This window comes from Lichenostomus cassidix, chromosome W (genome assembly GCF_008360975.1).
Source record: "Lichenostomus cassidix isolate B80296 chromosome W, HeHo_3.0, whole genome shotgun sequence".
NCBI lineage: Eukaryota > Metazoa > Chordata > Aves > Passeriformes > Meliphagidae > Lichenostomus > Lichenostomus cassidix.
The window spans coordinates 12,278,564-12,294,473 of NC_139510.1; the positions used below are offsets into that span (position 1 = coordinate 12,278,564).

At 42.8% G+C, this 15,910-nt stretch overlaps 1 long non-coding RNA gene and 1 pseudogene across 2 annotated transcripts in view; one reads left to right on the plus strand and one right to left on the minus strand.

The window, feature by feature from the left end:
- The window catches only part of LOC146425500 (uncharacterized), an 865,580-nt gene that overhangs the window by 698,202 nt on the left and 151,468 nt on the right, over positions 1-15,910 (minus strand). The gene's annotated exons all lie outside the window — the stretch shown is intronic.
- On the plus strand, positions 922-14,580 carry LOC146425512 (uncharacterized; annotated as a pseudogene). Its single transcript, XR_014846632.1, has 3 exons — positions 922-1,194; positions 10,727-12,771; positions 13,686-14,580. The product of XR_014846632.1 is annotated as an uncharacterized LOC146425512 (transcript).

A 15,910-nucleotide genomic window follows, 5' to 3' on the forward strand; every position in this document is an offset into this window, starting at 1 on the left:
CAGGTAATGGGTCAGAGGGCTTTGGAGGTCTTGATCTCCCCCTACATTCCATGTCCACTGTCTTGTTTTGAAAGACAGGTGTCTGCCAAGGAAGGTGGGAACCTCCCTTAGAATAGAGAATATGGCCCCCCTTCCCTCAGAATTATTATAACTTTGAAATCAAGGGGCTTTCAGGCAAAGATATGGGAAAAGAAATAACAGCCCTTTGCTAGTATCTATAATAAGGCAAACAAGCAACAACAATGGTAGCAACATCAAACAAAACCAAAAACCCAGTAACAGCCTTCTCTCAGCTGTCAAAGCACCTTCCCCTTTGGTGCAGTTACGGTCACAGCTGGCAGGGGCATTGTTGGGCTCTCAGCCAGGTGGGGCAGGTGCAATGACTCCCCAGCGGCTTTAGGGGGCGCTGTGGCGCGAGTTCAGTCGAGTCTCCTTCAAGCAGTAATGGCGGGAAGGCTGGACAGAGAGGTGGGCTGCCACAGGAACTTCAGAGAGGAAGCTGAAATTGATACAAGGGAATTAGAAGTTAAGGAATAACTTGTTAGAAACTGATTGCTGAACAATGTATTGCTTATTTAACATTCAGTGTGTTTGCCAAACAAGGACTGTGACCCAGTTGGTACTTGTGGAACCTCCACACTGGCAAAAATCAGACCTGTTGTTTTGACTTTTGGACAGAGACTCAGAACTCATGCGTAAAACAGAAAGGTGAAAAGGTCAGTGAAGAGGACCTCCTGTCTTTTTTCAGAAAAGACCCCTGAAGCCCCCCAACAAATGGTACTACACAGGCGCAAGAAGATGGAAATTACTTTTGAACTCATAATACAAAGCAGGGATACGTTATGCATATGTATAAGCAGATTGAGAAACTCTATGAATGTGTAACATGTAACCACATATATACCGAGCTATACAGGACTGATGGCATGCGTGTCTTTGGAGGGCTACCTCCCACCTGCCCGGTGCAGTAATAAACATACCGGCTTTACAACTTAAAATTATATAGGTTGTGAAGTCTTGCCTCTTTTTCCGTGAATCATTGTGGCAAGCCAGCAAGAGAACCTCTGTCTGGTGTGGGGCTGGCTGGGAATGGACTCTTTGGAGAGCCCCGGGGCTTTTTTCCCTGGAAGACTTCCACTTCCAGCTTGACCACTGCCCAGGCAGAGCAGTTCCTACCGGCACTATGGAGAAACAGTATGTTTATCAATCAATAAGTCTACAAGGCATACGCATAGCCAGGGAGGGCTGGTAAGGCACTAGAGACGTCTAAGTGCACAGCGAAGGTCCCTGTTTGGGCTTTCAAGCAGCTAGCTGAGGGCTGGCGGGGAAAGGATTCTACAAGATCTGCCGAGGGGGATCAGGGCAAATCTGAGGGTTCTGCTGCATTCCAGGTTTGGAAGCCAAGATAGACCTGCCAATGACTGTATAAGAGGAAGGAAAAAGGGTAGGCAGAACATTACTCTGTGTGTGTGTGTGTGTGTGTGTGTGTGTGTGTGTGTGTGTAGCTCCTATAGTGGCTGTGTGTGTGCTCATTTTCTGGTAACTGGATCCTGGAACTAAGCACGGACCGGGGGCAGAAGTGACGCCCTGAATAACCCAGATCCCAGAAGTAAGTTATGAGTATTTTGATTTCGTGTATTGTTTTGATAGTGTGCATAGAAGTTTATTGTGTGATTTGTATTTGCTGTGAGGGTGTGTTGAGTAATTGCATGCTGTGTATGATAGTTTAAGCTATAACGATTAAACGGAGGGAGAAGAAAGATGGAGGGAATACTGAGAGACGTCCCCCCCTTCCCCCCGCACACAAGGAGTGGTTAATACATTATACAGGTAACCTAGAGTGGGTAATATAACATTTAAATAAAGATTTTAAGTAAAATGGGAAGTGGCCAGAGTAAAGAAATAATGGCAAAGAGCCCCCTTGGATGCATTTTAGTACACTGGAAAGAAATAGCTGGGACAGGGGGGACAGAAAAATAAGAAGACCCTTATTAAATATTGCAACCAGTGGTGGCCTTTATATAAATTAGATTATGACGAAAAATGGTCACTTTTTGGATCGTTAGATTATAACACCCTTCTGCAATTAATGTTGTTTTTGAGGAGAGAGGGAAAGTGGGATGAAGTCTCTTACGCAGACATGTTTTTCTCTCTCCGAAACCACCCCGAACAGCAGAGAGACTGTGGGCTTGTACCACCTCAGGATCCCTTGGTATTGGCCCTTGAAAAGGAAAATAAAACTACTAAGAGCAGACTCAAGCAATGCTGTTCAACATGCAGTATCAGCCAGAGATGTACAAAACCAGATAAGGTTCATCAGGCAGCAACACAAGAACAAGAATTAACTGATTTTCTGAAGCCACCTCCTAGGAAGAGAGAGGATGATGCAGACTCGGAGGACACACCTTCCCCTCCAAGAAGCCCAGTCTCTGCTCGAATACGAGGGAAGCAAGGGCAAGTGCTGCAAGCACCTCTGCGAGAGGCAGTAGGGCCGGAAAGTAATACAGTGCTGATCAGAGTACCTTTTTCTACTATTGACATAGAAGCATGGAAAAAGATTGCAAAAGATTATCGAGCAGATCCAGCAATCGTAAGTAAACATTTACATTTTATAATGAAACAACATAATCCTGATTGGAATGATATTCAATTGTTATTGGAAGCTGTAACAGAAACTGAAAAACAAGTAATTTTGAAAAAAGCAGAAGATTTGGCTGAGGACTATTACAAAACACGACAGGAGGATCACAAAGAATATTTGCCACTCCAGGACCCAAAATAGGATACAAACAGAACAGCCGAAATGGCTAAACTACAGGCTTATCAAGAGTGGATAGTGAAAGCCATGGAAAAGGCAATTCCTAAAACCATTAACTGGTCAGCACTGCATGCAGTCAAACAGGGCCCCTCTGAGTCTCCAACTGACTTTCTAGAACGCTTAAAAGATGCTATGCACAAAAACACAACACTGGACTCTGGGTCAGAGGTGGTGTCTTGCATGGGAGAGAAGATTTATGTGTTTGTGCAGTTTGACAGACTTTAAGATAGCTAGTTCCCCAAGACTTAGTCCCGTTCGCAAGATTCTTTGATATCTGGTCGATTTGTCTAAAAATACCATTTATTTGACACAGAACATAACAAACATACAAACATAGAACAGATTGACACACATAGACACACAATGAATACATAATTGCAACACTATGGTAGCTAAAAATGCAATTATGGGGTAAAACCTTGCTTGAACTATAAAAATAGTTAAAAATGCAAGAAATGTTTACTTGAACTATAATGCAAGTTAAGAAATGCTTGCTTGAGCTAGCTGAAATGCAAGTTAAGAAAGGTACCTATAAGTTAGCCGGAATAATACAATTTAGGAAACTCAAATGATCTTACCAAATCCAAATTTGGAGCTGGAATACATTAAGATTTCCTCACCCAATCCCTCGGGAAGTAACCACAGGGCTTGCGTCGAAACTCAGGGGAGAGGCTTACTTCACGCTCTGATGTCCATGTAGAAAGCTTCTACTTTTGCTGAGTTTTTCGTGGTGTTTTATAGGGAAAAAGAGTGTGTATTTGCGGTCACTTGAAAATTCTTCACATTCTCTCAGTGTCTCACACTGAGTTCCAGACGCCAGCATTGATAGTCTGGATTAAGCTATTGACTTAATCTGAGCCATCGATCTCGGCCAGCAATCAGGGAGAGAGGGGGGGGGTGTTTGTCCTGCCACAGGTGGGGATACAACAACTAGTGTCTCTCTTTTTGGGCCAATCACAGGGGGACATTAGACGTAAACTCCAGAAACTGCGTTCAACCGAGAGCAGGAATTTAGAGGTATTATTAGATGAGGCATGGAGAGTGTACAGTAACCAAGAGGCAAAATATAAAGAGGGAGTCAAAAAGTTAGTGACATTGGTAGAAGAGAGTGGAGAAAGGAGTAGTCAGAAAGAGAGGCAGAGGCAAGGAAAAACCAGACTGCACAAGGACCAGTGTGCAAACTGCAAGAAATTCGGACATTGGAAAGATAAGTGCCCAGAGAAGAAAAATACATGTCCCAATAAGAAATGGGATAACTCTGAGGAGAAAGAGATTGCATATGTTAAGGAAGACTGAAGAGGACCGGGGATTCCACCCTAGCAGATCCCCTGGTTATAGTAAAGCTAGGGGAAAAGGAGAAAGAAGTAGAGTTTCTGGTAGATATGGGGGCAACTTATTCAGTCTTGAATAAAGCTTTGATGCCTATAGGGGAGGATTATGTCATGGTAAAAAGTGCCACTGGCCAACCAGAAAAGACATATTTCGGTAAACCCTTGAAGTATAAACTTGGGAAACAATGGGGAATTCATAAGTTTCTATACATGCCCAACTCTCCAAAAGAACTCTTGGGTAGAGACTTATTGGAACAATTACAAGCAACCATTATGTTTAAAAATGGAGAAATTACTCTGGAGGTGAATGATCACCAATATATAGAAATATTAAGCTTGATATTGACAACCACTGAGACCAAAGAAGGAATTAGTGAAGAAATAACAAATCAAGTATTTCCTGGGGTTTGGGCCACTGGTTTTCCCGGGAGGGCTTAGAATGCACCTCCCATACAAATTAAACTCAAGGAGGGAAAACAACCAGTTAGAGTTAAACAATATCCTTTAAAGAAAGAAGACAGAGATGGAATTAGCCCAATAACAGAAAACGTTTTGCAGCTAGGACTATTGAAAGAATGCCAGTCTGATTTTAACACCCCTATACTACCTGTTCACAAACCTGACAGGTCATACCGGGTAGTGCAGGACTTAAGGGCTGTAAATAAGATAGCAGAGGACCTCTACCCTGTGGTGGCAAATCCATATACCTTATTAACTGAATTAACACCAGAGTTAACTTGGTTTACTGTTCTAGATTTGAAAGATGCCTTCTTTTGCCTCCCTTTCCATGAAGCCAGCCAGAGAATATTCGCCTTTGAACGGGAAAGCCCTAAAAGTGGGTGTAAAACTCAGCTCACCTGGACAGAGTTGCCTCAGGGGTTCAAAAATAGTCCTACCATATTTGGAGACCAACTTGCTAAGGACTTAGAATCCTGGGAGGCTTCGCCATCAGAAGGAAAATTTTTGCAGAATGTGGATGACCTCTTAATAGCTACCAAGACTGAAGAGGCCTGTCTTGCCTGGACAGTAAGTCTGCTAAATTTCCTAGGAAAACAGGGATACTGGGTTTCCAAGAAAAAGGCCCAAGTAATGAAGAAAAAGGTGGTTTATTTGGGCAATGAAATCAGTGCAGGACAGAGAACCTTGGGATAGGACCACAAGGAGGCCATCTGCCAGATCCTGAAACCTCAAACTGTGAAAGAACTCAGAACATTCTTTGGAATGACAGGATGGTGTCGACTTTAGGTTTATAGTTATGGTTTACTTGTGAAGCCCCTATATGCTCTCATAAACCCAGAACAGAGGGATCTCCAGTGGACAAGAGGCAACATGGGCCTTCGACCAGCTAAAGAATGCCCTCATGTCAGCTCCAGCTCTAGGACTTCCAGACGTGAGTAAACCATTCTTTCTGTTTTCCCATGAGAAACAGGGGATTGCCTTGGGAATACTAGCACAAGACCTGGGTCCATATTGACGGGCAGTTGCTTATTTTTCTAAGCAGCTAGATGCAGCAGCCAAAGGATGGCCGGGGTGCCTCAGGGCTGTTGCAGCAGTCGTGATGAACATTCAGGAGGCACGGAAATTTACCTTGGGCCAGAAAATGACTGTGCTAGTGTCCCATACAGTGTCTGCAGTGCTGGAAGTGAAAGGTGGCCACTGGCTTTCCCCACAGAAGTTCCTGAAATACCAAGCCATCATGGTGGGACAAGATGATGTAGAAATAGTAGTAACTAACATTGTCAACCCAGCTTCTTTCCTCAGCGGGAATGAAGGAAAGCTGGTACACCACGATGGTCTGGAGACCATTGAGGCCACATACTTCAGTCATCTGGATCTGAAGGATACCCCTTTAGATGATGCAGAAACCTGGTTCACTGATGGGAGCAGCTATGTCATCAATGGAAAGCGACATGCTGGGTATGCAGTTACCACCTGCAAAGAGGTAATAGAATCTGGACTTTTGCCAACAAACACCTCTGCACAGAAAGCTGAGATAATTGCTCTAACCCATGCCCTGGAAATAGCAGAAGGAAAGAAAATAAACATCTATACAGACTCAAGATATGCATTTGGAGTTGTACGTGCACATGGAGCCATTTGGAAAGAAAGGGGACTGTTGAACTCACAAGGAAAAACATCAAACATGCACAAGAAATACTGTGGCTGTTGGAAGTAGTCCAGCTACCCGAGAAGGTAGCAATCATGCACATCAAGGAACACCAAAAGGTGAACTCTGAATTGGAGGAAGAAAATGAGCTGGCAGACAGAGAGGCAATAAAAGCCGCAAAAGGTGAGATAACAGCGGAAGGAGCTTTGATCCCAGATGGGCAGGTCTCTAAAGAGAAACGACGAGAGGGAACTCACGGCACTCTCAATATGAGATATAAAGTAAGCTCCATTTTATTTCACCAAACGAGAGACTTATATACTGTTACAGATATTTCTAATTATAGATACACACACCTGCAGTCTGCTTCTCACACATTCAGGGATCCTCCTGTTAACTCCCTTATTCTTTTCTCATAACACTCCTGACTCCCTAATCTTTCTCATGACATTCTTCCCACAGAACATTCTCAGGCAAACAAACCACTGTAGCTTGTTGGAATTTTACTGAGGCCTGACCATGCTGAAGCCTTGCTCAGGCTTGCTCAGTTAGCATGAGTTTTGCTGGAAAACTGCGTTTTCCAACAATTCCCCCGTTTCGCTTGTGAGAACAGACGTTGTCTGTTATCAGATTAATTTGCTTTGCTATAAGTAATTGTTATTATTAGAATTGTTATAAATTTACCTAAGGAAATTTCACTAATTATTTAAATATGTTGCCATGGTCTGGAAATTGTCATTACTGAAAACATTCACTTCACAGGTAAAGCTTAGAGAACCTTTTCCGGACAAGGACTCTAAGTTTACTTGGAAGAAGGTTTAGCTTTTATAAACTCAATTTGGTAAATGAAAAATTATTTGATCACATTTTAATGTAGAACACTTTGGAACTCATGGCATGTTTCCCAGCCAGTTAGAACCAAAGCTTGGCCAGAGCTTAGGTGCTAAGTTGAAGGGTTCTCTTAGAACATCTTATAAACAAGCTTTGATTAATATCAATAAGGAGAGTATCTTAACATGTTACTATTTTTGTAGATAGCTATATAAGGTGAGATGAGATATTTGAAAACAGTAGATATTATTACTTGACTTTAACTAAGAAAGATAAAACTGCAAAGCTTTTGTGAATAATAATATAAACTAACAAATTTAAAACTTAAAATTAATATCACTGAAAATGAATAAAACTTAATCTTAATAAATCTTATTTTAAACTAACAAATAGGACTTAACTATAATGGAATTTGAAATTAATATCACTTTAACAACTTAACTCTAACAAGATTTAAAACTTAACAGAATTTAAAATTAACATCACTTAATATTACTTAACAGAATCTTAACTTTAACAGAACTTACAACTTAATAGAATTTAAATTTACTATTACTTAACTTTAACAGAATCTATGCTTAATCAAAAGTACTTAACAGGTAATTTAAACTATTCAGTATAACTTCACTCACAGGTCCTCATTCACACATCAAAACTCTCAAGAAATCAAAATCACACTCTCAACAATCACAGCCTTCATTTACACATTAAAGCATTCAACACACTCTCAGTAGGCCTACAATATTCACACATACACACAAATGCTTTAGCAAAATTCAGCTTTCGTTCAAAGCTTTTAGTATTCAAGGTGTTATTTTTTATCAGGATAATATCTTGTTACAATGCTTCTTTATTAGTAAATTGCTGGAAATAGATTTTGGCCTGTTGGTCAATACGTGGCTATGGATGTTTCACCCTGCAAAGCGAATAATTAGAGGTTTTGGAGAGAATCTGCAGCTCCGATTCGGGTATCAGAGTGCTGTTTCTGCTGGCAACGCTGTTGGTTAGTTCTGGTTCGTTGCTGAAGCTGTCAATCATTTCCTCATCCTTGGGGAGGAGTAGAGTTTAGAGTCTCATCATAGACATCACCGTTGGGGCAGTGAAGGAGGCATGGATGGCTCGTGGCTCCGCCCACCGGGGCACCCTCTGCGACCTCTGTTTTCGCCGTCATTTGACCGGAAGCCACGGTTGGAGCAACTTCCGCCACAGGTCTGTTTGTGGTCCGCAGGCGGCACGCAGTGAAGGGCAGGGGCCACCGCTGCTCCTGGGTCACTGGTCACTTTCCGTTTGTTCTTTTTGTTTCTGCAAGCTTCTGTGCTGTGAGTATCTTTGTTACAGCAGGAACACCAAACTTTTTCATTACAATTCTTTTTTATATGTTTCCCACTCCCTCATCGGTAACATCGGGATGATTTCTGGTTACTCTGTTTCTTTACCCACGATATCTGAGCTCGTTCTAACAAAGCATTCAATTGTTCTGGCAAAAGTCCAACAGTGACTCTCTCAAACAAAGCAGCTAAGATGTTTTTCGTTGTAACATTGCCATACTCTGTGATACATTGAGACAGGAACAGATTTTTCATCCAATCAAGTAACTTTGTATTCTCGGCTCCCAGCAGCGGCACGGCGTGCTCTCTCTCCCCCCCCCCCCCGGTGGGGGGGGTTTCCCCGGCTGTTGTGCCGCGGCTGCCGAAGTTTTACGCATATCAAAAGCGGCACTGTAACTCACAGGTTTTTCTCTGCTCAATGCGGGTACTATGTTCTGCGCCGTGAGCCAGGCAAGGTTTTGCTTTGTGGCATGTATTTGTAAGCAGGCTACAACTTTACTCCATGGTTTGCCAAGCTTTCTTGCTATTTTATCACAGTCCAAAAGCAAAACAGCTCCGTAATTCAACCACTCTCCCACACTGAATACTGTAATAGGATTTGTAAAAAATCCATAAGCTTGTCCCACTGCCATCAGGCCAGCCAAATGTAACAGGCTACTGAGTCCGTGCTTTTCTAAAAAGCATAACAATAAAATTTGGGCTACCTCTGATTCCATTTTTGGTCCAGCTGGTTTTCAGGGTCCTGGTCAACACCGTCTAAGCACTGTATTGAAGCTCGCAGTTGCCAGAGTTGTGCAATTCACCGAAGTATAGCCCCTCACGGTAGGCAGGTCCTATTCGGCCTGTGTCTGCAGAATCTTCCCCGTTCGGGCGAAGATTTTGACACACCATCGCTGCACGCTCTGGCGCCTCTCCGTTCTCGCCGCTCTCAGAAGCAAGGTCGTAAAACTCCATTGTCAGGGTCCGTAGTCGTCGGAGTCACCATTTAAAGAGAAACGACGAGAGGGAACTCACGGCACTCTCAATATGAGATATAAAGTAAGCTCCATTTTATTTCACCAAACGAGAGACTTATATACTGTTACAGATATTTCTAATTATAGATACACACACCTGCAGTCTGCTTCTCACACATTCAGGGATCCTCCTGTTAACTCCCTTATTCTTTTCTCATAACACTTCTGACTCCTAATCTTTCTCACGGCATTCTTCCCACAGAACATTCTCAGGCAAACAAACCACTGTAGCTTGTTGGAATTTTACTGAGGCCTGACCATGCTGAAGCCTTGCTCAGGCTTGCTCAGTTAGCATGAGTTTTGCTGGAAAACTGCGTTTTCCAACAGGTCTCCCTAGAAGGTAAGCCAAAATATAACAAAAAGGATAGGAAGTTAATTAAAAGTGAGAAAGGAACACAGAACCGAGAGGGATGGGCTATTACAGTGGAGGGAAGAATAGTAATCCCTTCTCATTTATTGTGGTCATTAATTAGGGAGGAACATCAGAAAACACACTGAGGAGTAGATGCTCTATATAAATATTTAAATGATAAAATTATTGCCAGGAAATTACAAGATACCATCAAACAGGTAACCCGGCAGTGTGACCTTTGCCTCCAGACTAAACCCAAAATTACCTGCAAATTAAAACTTGGTCAAATTGGAAAAGGCCATGGGCCTGGACAGCAGTGGCAAATTGATTTCACGGAACTTCCAAGAAAAGGGGGGGTATTGATATTTGTTGGTATTAACAGATACCTTTTCAGGGTGGCCAGAAGCCTTCCCTACCAGAACCACTAAGGCCCGGGAAGTAACTAAAGTATTGCTACAAGAAATAATACCACACTTTGGAGTTCCAGCCACAATATCCTCAGACAGAGGACCCCACTTTATTGCAAGGGTGGTGCAGCAAATCAGCCACCAATTAGGCATAAAATGGAAACTCCACACCCCGTACCACCCTCAATCAAGTGGCCAGGTAGAAAAAAATGAACCATATGATCAAGCAACAGATTGTGAGGCTAGGGCAAGAAGCCAATTTACCCTGGCCCCAATCTCTCCCACTTGCATTGCTACGAATTCGGACCAAACCCAGAACTAAAGAACAGTTAAGCCCCTTTGAAATACTCTATGGGAGACCACACAGAACACAAAAGAGAATATCTACCCAAATTGGGGAAGAAATAATGACCACCTATATGGTGGCTTTAAGCAAGCAACTCAGAAAGACTGAGAAACATGTGGCCGGAACTCGAACCCAGGGTTTGGACAGTCATGTACATGATATTCAAGCTGGGGATTATGTATCTGTTAAGTCTCTTGCAGAAAAAACTCTGGAGCCACAGTGGGAAGGACCGTTTCAGGTACCCCTTACCACTTTCACCGCAATTAAAATCAAGGAGCAGAACGCCTGGATTCATCATACCCGAGTGAAGAAAGCTCATAATTCACCATGGAAAGTCACTCAACTTCAACCAGGAAAATTATTTTTCTCACTATCATAATTATAATCCAGGGATGGGGGAGTACTTCTAGCCAGGACAATACTGAGTGGCCTTGGTCCCAAGCTTTTAGACAGTTTACTGGATCCATGGGGAGGTATTCTGATATAAAGGGTTTAAATCTGTTAACTGTGGTTATGCATGAAAATCAAGTATATGCAAGACAAGAATGGGAAAAACAAACGTGGCAACTTCAGGGGACTGTAGGAGAAGTAATCAAATCAGGATGCTAAATGATTAATGGGACTACCCATGAAAAAGCAACCCAAATAAGTGTCTCAGCTACCCCTACTGAAAAGCATGAGGAGATTTGTATCAGTTCAAGAGAATCGGACTGTTGGTACACCTTTGCATTAGTACAGACTGTTGAGGTGGTTTGTCTTTAGGCCAAGGACACAAATGGGCTCTCATTCAAATTTAAAATAAATGCCATAGCTGGACCTGTTACAACCTATGCCAGCACTTAAGCCCAAATCCAAACCACACCACCTAAACTTGAACCCAAAATTTATGAAACTGGGCCATACATAATAAGGAACACGGGTCAACCACAGTTGTTGTTTAACCCAGAGTGGTCTCTTAAATGTGTTGAACTGTTAATGCAAATCAATGTTTCCGAAATTCAACCAACATGTTCTCCTTTCCTACAAACATCCTTCAAAGGCTGGACAACCTGGCTGCAGAAACAAGTGCCCTTCAGGAGCAGAGTACAGAGAGATTTAACTGGAGTGTTGAGGACTGGATTGGGGGTTCTAAATGGAATTGACTCAGAAATATTAATGAATAAATTGGCCACCATAACTGGTGATTTGCTAAGATTAGGACAACCCCTGCAGTCTTCTCTATTAGCATTAGGGAATGGACAGTGGCAAGTTTCAAAAGTATTACCAAAATGGGAAGAAGTTGAAGATCAAGACCATGAATTAATAATAAATGCACTTAGTATAGCCCAGGATAATGAATCCCTAGCCCTTAGTTGTATACAGGCACAACTATGGATGCAGTAAGCAGCTGCCTTAATTATAAGAGAAGGTAGTGAAGGCACTTTCTCCACTGAAATTCGCAAAGTTATTTGGGACTATGCTACTGACCTAGAAAGGAAATTTCAATCTTGGTGGACCCTGGTAAACTTCACCTATGACCCTATTGCTAATATGGCCACAGCCTTTGTGCTCACTATACGTAATGCATCCGTCTACGTTATCCATCCCATTATTGCACTAAGACTAAACCATGAGAGAACGGTGCTCTATCCCTCTGAACATAGGGTATGGGCCCAGATAGTAGAGAAGAAGTGGCAGACTGTGAATTTGGAATCCTGTGTTACACGAGAACAAGGGTTTATCTGTGAAAGCAATACAATTGATGCCCAGGACATATGCCTTGATACGGAGCAAGGCATTTGCCACTTTGAAGTCCGTCCAGACACTAGTTAAAAGACTGTGCTTGTGTATATTGGTCAAGGTTGTGTGTGGTTAAGGACTCTTTGTGCTTTTGTGAAGATAGATAATAATAATATAACCATAAATGTTAAAAATCATTCTAATTTTTGTATCTGTAACTTTGTTAAGATCGTTGGGTGTGACTTTTTGTATTTAGCTCCAGTTGTATCCTACCAATTGATAAAATCTAATTCCACTATGTACCACAAATTGTCACCCACACCTATTGGAATGAACCTTACATTAGTAAAACAGTTAGTAAAACATGAAGACCTGATTGAAATTTTGAAAGAAGTTCAAGAAAATGGAAAGAAAACTTTAATTACTATTTCTCATGACACAGAAAAGATAAGCTCTGCTTATCTTGCAAAGAGCAAGACAAGATGCAAGTCATCACTGGTGGGATGTGCTCTTTGGGTGGTGTCGGGGGTTGAGTACATTTAGAATTCCTTCCCATTCCTGTTACTAAGCAACAAATAGTTAGATGTTTAGAGCAATCAAGTCTTTTGTAGAAGACAAAAGGTGTGCTTGGGCAGGGCAGGGTAAGGGAAGAGCCGGCCCTTGGAACGGGGCTCTCGTGGTTCGGACGCTGAGAGGAAAGGCTGCTCTTTGCTTTTCGGCTGCCACCGGAGGAAATCCAACTGTGCCCTGTTTTTCTTTTCTCCTGGCTGGGTGATCTTTGATTCAACCTTTCCCCCCACAGGGAAGGGCACGTTTCCCCGAGCTGCGTTTTTCTCGCGGCTGCTGCCGGGAGAGCCCGGCTGCCTCTGCCGCCTGCCCCCGCCCTCTGCCGCACGAGACCGCGGCGTTTGCTGTGACTGCAGAGGTCCTGGCTACCTTGCTAGCTGGCCGGGGAGAGAGAGCCAGCGCCTGCCCCTGCTGCCCTGTTTTTCTCGCTGCCCCGAGCTGTTTCGCTGCCCTGCATGCTCCTCAGCCCTCCGCCATTACCAGCTGCCTGAGGCTGACCTGACCCTGCGCCACAGCGCCACCTGCAGCCGCTTGGGAGTCCTCGCACCTGCCCTGCCCGGCCTGGAGCTCAACAGCGCCCCTGCTGCTTGCAACTGTGATTACACCGCACGGGAATAGGCTCGGCAGCTCACAAGTCATCTGCTATTGGTTTTCTGTTTCTAGTTGTGGTTGCTATTATTGTTATTGCTTGTTTATAGATACTAGTAAAGAACTGATATTCCTTTTTTCCCATACCTTTGCCTGAAAGCCCTTGATTTAGAAAATTAAATAATTCGGAGGGAGGGAAAAAAAAAATCACATTCTCTGTCCTAAGGGAGGGTTCAACCTCTCTTGGCAGACACCTGTCTTTCAAACCAAGACAGGTGGTCACCTACTGCAACTGGTATTCTAAATACGTTATGTCACCCTATCATTGTTCTTTTAATATTAGTGTTAGCTTTGTTTTATTCTTTGTGTTATTTGTTTGGAATTGGAGAATGTTACAACAGGTAGCAATTTTACCTTCTCTGTCAAACGCACATGGTAAGGCATTGAGAGGCACCTTTCATAGAAGTTTGCTAGAAGAAGAATTTATGTACTAGTAATAGAATTTACTAATTTTATAGAAATGGGGGACTGATACAAGGGACTTAGAAGTTAAGGAATAACTTGTTAGAAACTGATTGCTGAACAATATATTGCTTACTTGACATTCATTGTATTTGCCAAACAAGGACTGTGACCCAGTTGGTACTTGTTGAACCTCCACACTGGCAAAAATCAGACCTGTTGTTTTGACTTTTGGACAGAGACTCATAACGCATGCGTAGAACAGAAAGGTGAAAAGGTCAGTGAAGAGGACCTCCTGTCCTTTTTCAGAAAAGACCCCTGAAGCCCCCCACCAAACGGAACTACGCAGGCTCAACGATATGGAAATGACTTTTGAACTCATTATAATGTGAAGCAGGGATACGTTATGCATATGTATAAGCGGTTGAGAAACTTTATTGCAAAAAATGAGGTCCACTCTCCTGTTAGGATTAAAAAAGTTTCATAAAAGACAATAGGGGACAGATAAAAGCAAAAGGTCAGTGCTGGGTGCTTTGGCATTCAGCCAAAAAAGCACACCTGGTATGGACAGAGACACCCTTTACATACCCTTCAGCCTAATGCATATTCATAAACAGTTATGCATATTCATATTTTTCTCCAAACTTGTTTGCATGTTCTGGGAACTGCTTAGCCTAGCTCCACCTTGGATCTGCCTCCTCGGAGCATGCGTAGTTGTTTTTAATTGATTCTGTTATCACTCCCAGATTTTGATTTCTGCAGGAGACAGGTGCTGATAGTTGGAGTGTCAGTGGCAGGGTCCGTTTGTGGGATGTTATCCAGTTCAAGCAGGCAGTTCAAGCATTCTAACAAAACTATAACAGCTATTTCACTACTAAGTCTAAGCTCAGCTAGCACCAGAAAGAAAGACATTAGTCATCATTACACAGCAATTTTTCACAGCAAGGCTACCTCTGTAAGAAAAGAATTAAAATCATACACATGGTATCCATTGTAATATTTGTGAAAAGCCAACATTATGATATGTATTTATCACAGTTCCTCCTCTTTTTTTTTACAAATCATTTAGCTTGAGCAGTAATTCTTGTTTTTTTATCTCCACCATTCACTCATTTCTTTCACAAATCAACCTTGCTTCCTCAAAGGGGTCTTTCTTATTATTTTGTTTCTTTAACACCATGATCTTTTGTGCTGTTCCTGATGTAGCCAATTTGGGTCCACAGGCATAGTTACTACTTGCATACCTTGGACTACGCTGGTGATTAGCTGAATAAAACGGGGATCAGGCAAGGAAGAAATATCAAACCAGCTGCTGCACATTAAAGGAAGAAGACTAGCTTTTTCCACCATTCTACTCCCAATGCATTATCCCACCAGTTAGTTTTTAGCATTGATTCCCATTTTTGGACCAGTACATGGGCTATTTTTCTGATATCCTTGGCTATATCCAGGATGGCATCTCCATGATTATCTATTTTTAAACAACAATCTGATGTATTAAATTTTCCACAGACACCCCCTTCTTCAGCTAATAAATAGTCTAATGTTGCAGTGTGCTAGTAGGATTTAGGGTATGCTTATTAATACAAGCTGTATATGGTTTATGTTCTAGAAATCTCTCCCCAGCTGAGGGTATTATTGGCTTCCTGAGCTTGTACCCTCCTCTGCTGTAAACTTATTGGTGTAACCCCTTTTCCCCTCCTTATCTCCTCCCCTCTGGCTTTCCCTGGTTGGCTCTTCAGAGCTAACCACTCCCCTCTTCCCTCTCCTTTTAACCCTCTGCAGTCTTTTGTTCTTCGTTTGTAGCCTCTGGTTCCTTGCCCCTTACCATCCCCCGTTTTCTGCCCCTCTTCCTCTCCCCTCACCCCGTGCCCGTGGATCCCGAATAAACTCCCTTGGAACCACAGTCTGCGATCCTACACTTCTTTCTTCGCCGTGCCTCCACGAAGACTCGCGTCTCCAGCAGCTCCACTGCCTGCCACTGCCTGTGTGCCCCCGGCGTGTCTCGGCCCCGGACAGCCCCCCCCTTTGCGGCGTG